The 7799-nt window shown below is 41.6% G+C and overlaps 1 long non-coding RNA gene across 1 annotated transcript; it reads right to left on the reverse strand.

Annotated features, from left to right (window-relative positions):
* Window positions 1–6595: 6595 nt before the first annotated feature.
* Window positions 6596–7391, reverse strand: LOC121758388. The gene is made up of 2 exons (XR_006041440.1): window positions 7266–7391; window positions 6596–6985 (listed from the first exon to the last, which is right to left on the reverse strand). It is a non-coding gene; the product is annotated as an uncharacterized LOC121758388 (long non-coding RNA).
* Window positions 7392–7799: the final 408 nt, after the last annotated feature.

Consider the following 7799-nt stretch of genomic DNA (forward strand, 5'->3'; position numbering starts at 1 on the left):
GTCACTGTTCCGATCATCGGTGACCCCGATTCCGCACCAAGTGGTATCAGCCTAAACGATCCGACTTCCGTCATGGTGGACACCCGCTCCGGTGAGATGCGACGTCTGGAGGAATCAGTCAAGGCTACTATGGCTGAATTCTCTGCAAAACTTACTGAATCTGAGGAAGCACGCGACCTCACTATGAAAGAATTCCGAGAAGAGCTCCTAGCTCTTCAATTGCAACAAAACGAACTGATTTCTCGTTTTGTTCCACCGGCGAATGGTGCTGCGAACGCCCAATTTAATGGTGCGGGTGTTGGAGCTCAGCCTCGCCAACAATATTTTGCTACTCGTCAATCAAAGGTTGGCTTTCCTATTTTCAACGGAGAGGATTTAACTGGTTGGATTCTTCGTTGTGATCATTTCTTCGCGGTGGATCTGACACCGGAAGAGTCGAAAGTGCGTCTCGCGGTGATCAATTTCGAGGGCCGTGCACTTCAATGGTTCCAAAATTGGGCGAAATATCAAGATAGAGCAATGATTACGCCGTGGCCGATGTTCCTGCGAGCTCTAGAAGGTCGATTTGGTGATCAACTACTCGGAGATCCAATGACTGAGCTTCTCACTCTCAAGCAAACAGGTTCGTTCGCTGATTACCATGACCGTTTTGAATTGCTCCTTGGTCGTGTGTCCTTATCTGAATCTTATGCTATTAGCCATTTCATTAATGGATTGAAACCACATGTGCAAAAAGCGGTGCGAATGTTCATGCCACAAACATTAGTACACGCTTATGCCTTAGCTAGACTTCAAGATCTATCTACTACTGTTAAAGATGTCACTCCTCAGAATTCTAAGCGATTTAATAGCAGTGACTATAGATCTACAGCACACTCTACACCACTACTCCCCACCCCTACTATACCTGCTGTTAAAACTAAGAGATTATTAACTGAGGAAGAAATGGCGGATAAAAGAGCTAAGGGATTGTGCTATGGGTGCGATGAAAAGTTCGAAAGGGGACATCGCTGTGCTAGGAAGCAATTATACTTACTGGAAATAGATGATGGAGTGAGAGATTTCAGTGTGGATGATGAGATTCAGGAAGAGGAAATTAATGATGATGAAAATCCCCTGATCTCAATACATGCTATAAATGGCTCTCCTTCCAGAGGCTTTCGTACTATGCGCATCACTGGCCGTGTAAGTAAGAAAGCTATCCACATTCTTATCGATTCAGGCAGTACTCACAACTTCTTAGATTTACATTTGGCAAAGAAATTGGGCCTCCAACTCACTCCAGTAAAATCAGTGATGGTCGATGTTGCTGATGGTAACAGGTTAGAGTGTAAATCTATGTGCAAAGGCATGCGTTGGTGGTTGAGAGGTACTCCTTTTGTCACAGATGTTCTTCTACTTCCTTTGGGAAATTGTGATATGGTGCTAGGCATACAATGGTTGGAGACATTAGGAGTTATCCAGTGGGACTTCAAGAATTTAACAATGGACTTCACTTTAAATGGTCAAAGACATTTGGTGAGAGGGAGCCAGAAAGAGCTAACAATCCACACGGTTTCAGAAAAGGAAATGACTAAACTCCTTACTCATAATGATGGAATTCAATTGTGTTGTATACAAGTCGATAATGAAAGGAACACTACTCTGCTGTCTGTGGAGAAATCAGATGAATCTGAACTACCAACTCCTAACAGTATCAAGCTATTTCTGGAGGATCAGAAGGCTATCTTTGCTGAGCCTACATCCTTACCTCCCTTGAGATCTCATAACCATAGAATCACTCTCATACCGGGCTCTTCACCTGTAAATTCAAGGCCCTACAGACATTCTGCTTTACAGAAAAATGTGATTGAGAAGCAGGTATCTGATTTACTTAAACAAGGATTTATTCAGCCGAGCTCTAGCCCGTTTTCTTCCCCGGTGGTCTTAGTAAAGAAGAAAGATGGTACGTGGAGAATGTGTGTGGATTATAGACATTTGAATAAGATCACTATCAAAGACAAGTATCCCATTCCTCTCATTGATGAACTACTTGAAGAATTGAAAGGAGCTACGGTTTTTTCTAAAATTGATCTAAGAGCAGGGTACCACCAGATCAGAATGGAAGCTGAGGACATCCCAAAAACTGCTTTTCGTACACATGATGGTCACTATGAATTCGCGGTGATGCCTTTCGGCCTCACCAATGCCCCGGCCACATTCCAAAGCTTAATGAATGATGTGTTTCGACCCTTCTTGAGGAAGTTCGTGCTTGTGTTTTTTGATGACATATTGATATATAGCACTGATTTGGATGCTCATTTGAATCATTTGAAATTGGTTTTCCAGAAATTACATGAGTATACTCTCTTTGCTAAGGAAAGTAAATGTGAGTTTGCTAAAGGAAAAGTGGAATATCTGGGCCACATTATCTCAGCCGAGGGTGTTGCAACTGACCCTAAGAAACTTCAAGCTATGAGAGAATGGCCTACACCAACTGATGTTTCAAAACTCAGAGGATTTCTTGGACTTACGGGCTACTACAGAAAATTTATCAAGGGTTATGGTATTATTTGTAGACCTTTAACTGATTTGCTCAAGAAAGATGCTTTTTGTTGGGATGCAGCAGCTGAGTCAGCCTTCATACAGCTAAAGAAGGCTATGTTATCGCCTCCAGTATTAGCATTGCCTGACCTTTCATTACCTTTTGTGGTAGAGACTGATGCATCCAGCTATGGCATAGGTGCTGTTTTGATGCAAAATAACCATCCAATTGCCTTCATTAGTAAAACACTCTCTCCAAAGAATAGAGCTCTTTCAGTATATGATAAGGAATTGTTGGCCATTGTATTTGCTGTCACAAAGTGGAGCCACTATTTGAGTACACAACCCTTTGAAGTCAGAACAGATCATAAAACCTTGAGTCATCTATTGAAGCAAAAGCTATCAACCCCTGCTCAGCTCAGTTGGTTGTCAAAGTTAATGGCTTTTGATTTTGCAATCACATACAAAAAGGGAGTTGAAAACGTAGTTGCTGATGCTCTCTCCCGGGTGCATTCTTCTGAGATTTTTTGTATGGCTTTAACAACAATTTCTACTGACATATACCCTCTGATTCAAGCTACTTGGGAATCTGATCCACAGCTAAAGAAAGTGATCACTGAGCTTCAACTTGATCCTGATGCACCCTCTAAGTTCTCCTGGATTGGCAATCAATTGAGAAGGAAAGGACGGCTGGTAGTGGGGAATGATCAGGAATTGAGACTCAAGATTATTCAACTTTTTCATAGTTCAAGTGCAGGAGGTCACTCAGGCGTATTAGCCACTTACAAAAGACTCTCTTCTTTATTCTATTGGGTGAACATGGAAAAACAAATTCGGAACTTCATCCGGGAATGTGATATCTGTCAACGCTATAAGTATGACAACAGCGCATATCCGGGCCTCTTACAACCATTGCCTATTCCAGAAGAAGCCTGGTCTCAAATCAGTTTGGACTTTATTGAAGGCCTTCCACTCTCTCATGGGAAGTCCACCGTTTTGGTTGTTGTGGATCGCCTCACCAAATATGCTCACTTCATGTCCCTTACACATCCTTATTCGGCTCTCACAGTGGCTCAATCTTTCCTCGATCATGTCTTCAAGCTGCATGGGTTACCAAGCATCCTTATCAGTGATAGAGACAAGGTGTTTATGAGTAAATTTTGGTCTGAATTCTTTAAGCTTCAAGGTGTGGAATTGCACATGTCTACAGCTTATCATCCACAATCGGATGGGCAAACAGAGGTAGTTAATCGCTGCCTTGAAACTTATCTCCGTTGCATGTGCGGGGATCAACCAATCGACTGGAGTAAATGGCTCAACTTGGCAGAATTTTGGTACAACACTTCCTTCCACTCAGCTATCCAAACCACTCCTTTTGAAGCTCTCTATGGGTACCCTCCACCTATCCACATCCCTTACTTCAAAGGCGACTCCTCAGTCCATGATGTGAATGAAAGTTTGATGGCGCGGGAAGCAATGTTAGAGGTACTTAAACATCATTTGGGACGTGCTCAGAAACGTATGAAGCAACAACATGATAAGCATAGGTCCGATCGCATATTTGCCTTGGGTGATTGGGTCTATCTGAAGCTACAGCCATACCGCCAAAATACACTACGCGATCGACAATTTCATAAGCTCAGCCCGAGATACTTTGGTCCCTTCAAGGTTGTCGATAAGTTTGGTGAAGTGGCATACAAGCTTTCCCTACCAGCTGACTCCAAGATTCATCCCGTGTTTCATGTATCCCAACTAAAGAAGAAAATGGGTCCTCTATCACAGCTCCACCGCACGCTCCCAGCCGTGGGTAACTCCACCTTTCTCGAACCAGTACAAATCCTTGAGAGACGCCTGGTTAAACGGGGTAACAAACCAGCAACGCAGGTCCTAATCCATTGGGCCAACTCTTTCCCGGAGGATGCTACATGGGAATTTCTTCATGATATCCAAGAACGCTTTCCGCATTTTCAACCTTGAGGACAAGGTTAATTGAAGGGGGGGAGATTTGATGCATGGAAACGAGCTGAAATGACACGTAAAAGCCGAAGACGAGCTGCCGAAGACGAGCTGCCGAAGACGAGCTGAAATGACACGTAAAAGCCGAAGACGAGCTGCCGAAGACGAGCTGCCGAAGACGAGCTGAAATGACATGTGTACACTCAAGGGAAGCTGAGAGAAGATTGACACGTGGCATGAAGATTAGTTAGGAACGAGTAGTTATAACTGCCAATCGAAGTTAGTTAGCTAGCTCATAGCTTTATAATCTGTAGCTTCTTCAAGTTGTAATTCATTCATCGAAATTAATGCAAAACACTACTTCTTCTTCATTCTACTCTCCCTCTCGAGGTTCCATACAAGTAGGTGCAATTTCGGTCACTGTTCCGATCATCGGTGACCCCGATTCCGCACCAATATCCTCGGTGGCCTGTATTTTTTAAGACGATCAGACATCCAATTGGTCGGAAGAAATCTTAGTTCGCGCAACGTCAAGATGGTGCGAGGGAGGATGTTGAGCGAGCATTTGGTATGCTCCAAGCACGATGGGGCATTATATGGTGTCCGACGCGAGTTTGGCACGCAGACGACGTCGCTGATATCATGTATGCATGTATCATATCGTACAACATGATAGTAGATGATGAAGGTATATCTGTGGAGCGTTGGACAACATACGCTGGTGCTGGACCAAGTTTCGGTGTTGTCACCGCCCCCTACAGATGGGTGTACCGCATACTGATGAAGACTTGCTTCGCGTTTTCCTTGGTATACGCAAGGAAAGTGAACATCTCCAGCTCCATGCCGATATGGTTGAAAAGATATGGGCACGCAGGGGAGCGAGCACATCGTGATTACTTTCGTTTGTGATTCTCGTTGACTATTTATTTATGAATGAATTATGTTTTTTATTTCTAATTGTTTTTGTCCAATTAATTTTGTTTTGGTTCAATTAAAATATATCAATAATTGATACTCCCTCCGTCCCAAAATAAGCGACTCACATTCCTTTTTGGGACGTCCCAAGATAAGTGAGCGATTTTCTTTTTTGGTATTCTGTCTCTTACTTTTTCTCTCTACTTTATTAACTCTCTTACTTTATTCACTTTCCACTTTACTAACAAAACCTCATTTCCTTAAATCCCGTGCCAAAAAGTTTTTGCTCACTTATCTTGGGACGGAGGGAGTACAATAATGTGATATGTGGTTGAGGCATGGCTGGACAAGTTTTTTGTGAATGAGGCATGACTGTGATGACAGGGCGGACAAGTTTTTTTTGTGGCTGATGTGTGCTTGTTCCACTATTGTGTACACAATATGATCGTATGCCGACTAAAAAATGTGTCATCTTAGACGGGAGGAAGAGAGTAATAAAATGCGACTTAAATGAGTTAGTGGAATGCAACAGGATCTATTACCCAAAAAGTAAAAACTACGGGTGACAAGTAATAACACACACATTGAAAAGAAAATAAGTGAAAAATAATGGTAGACAAATGAAGTAATAAATTCATAATACTTTAATTTAAAAACTCTTCTCAATATTATTCTCTCTCTTACTTTACCATTTTTCCAATAACATAATCATCACATAGGGTATATTATGTATCTTCTTCAAATATAAACAGAACAACTGTCAATATCGTATCATCCCACATAAACAACATCATATATCATTGTTACATGCGAGTTTACATATACAGCATGCATGCCCACTACCATCCTTGTTGTTGAGCTGAAGATCATAACTGTATTTTAGTAGACAAATTCACGGATTTAGATCTTTCAAACTGAACAAAGACATGTAAATATTAAAGAAGTTGCTCTATTTATTCTCTAAAACGTTAAAAAAATTTATGATCAACCAGAATAGATCACCTAAAGAGTCTAGAATCAAACTAGTGCATCTCTTAGACTATATAAAAATTTCAATCCTAATCATGAGGTTCAGTTCTCTAAAGAATTTGGAGTATGAAAGTGCATACCCTCCACTACTAATCTGTGTATGCATACGCAATAGAGAGTTGGAATCACCAAGTTTGGAAGGAAATACTCTGACTACCCAAAAAGATCATGATAAGTATAGCAACTTATTAAAATACATTCTAGTTCAATATCTCTATTTTTATCAAACATATATGTGGCCAAGGACAAGGAAACCCCCTTAAACAAAGCAAAGCAGTTCGATGCATACATGAAAAGTGAAACAATCCCTTTAAATTAAGGGAGGCAAGCATCACCCTGATACCATTTTCACAATAATGCATAGAAGTATGAGAGGCACTCTTAATTAAGTACTGAGTTGCGTAAATAAGACCAAGTATCTGCCCTTTCAATGAGTTTCTCTTAATTCCAGAATACTCCAGGAAGCTCCATCCCCTAGGGGCAAGGAAACGATCTTCATTTAGTATGGCCAGAGCATTTGCAAGAAGCAGAAAGCCTTCTAGAAGTGTCCACAATCCCATTCCTACACAGTTCAGAATCCCTTTCATGGATTAGTTTCTGTCATAAACATGCCTTTTTCAAACAACAGAAACACATCTACATAGTTCAATTTGAGCCGATAGATCTAGGAAGGAAGTGAAATTCCCAATTCGAAAGGAAAGATGACTATGGAGGTGCTCGGCTTTCAGACCCAATAACACTACACTTTTCAACTGGAAACGAATTGACTGAATTTTTTTGATAAAAATCCCAAATCTCATCACAGATTAACAATGTCAAGGAATCCTAAATTGATCCAATACCATTATCTGTGCTATGAGCGAAGACCTGCTGAAAGACAATGTTCAAATCTCATCACAGATTATCCGTCAGGACGTGGGCTGATTTCATATCCCAGTTTTTGGAATATGAAATCAACCCGCGTCCTGACGGAATTTGGAAGCAGCCTCATGAACTAAGTATCGGCTTCTCCTTTTAAAGGGAAAGGGATTACCCTGAGTCTGTAGTCGTCCTCAATTGACCCAGTCAGACGTTTCTGAATTCTGCAGATTTTGCAGAAATCGTGTAGGAATTCATATGGGCTCTCGATTTTCCTTCCATAGTAGTGAGGCATAACTGCTAGTATGTTGTTTTTCACCTCTATATTCGCTTGCCCTTGAATCACCACTATGGCCTGAGCTGGCTCACCAGGCAAGTGAGCGTTGAGAGAACCTATCTCAGGATCGTCATCTATTAGCGCAGCCATTCTGATTGGTGTCTCCTCTACTATAATCTCCTCCTTCGGTTCAGCAAATGGGTTTTGATCCTCCTCTCCTTCAGAGCTTGTATTCGATGGT

The sequence above is a fragment of the Salvia splendens genome, chromosome 12 (assembly GCF_004379255.2).
Source record: "Salvia splendens isolate huo1 chromosome 12, SspV2, whole genome shotgun sequence".
NCBI lineage: Eukaryota > Viridiplantae > Streptophyta > Magnoliopsida > Lamiales > Lamiaceae > Salvia > Salvia splendens.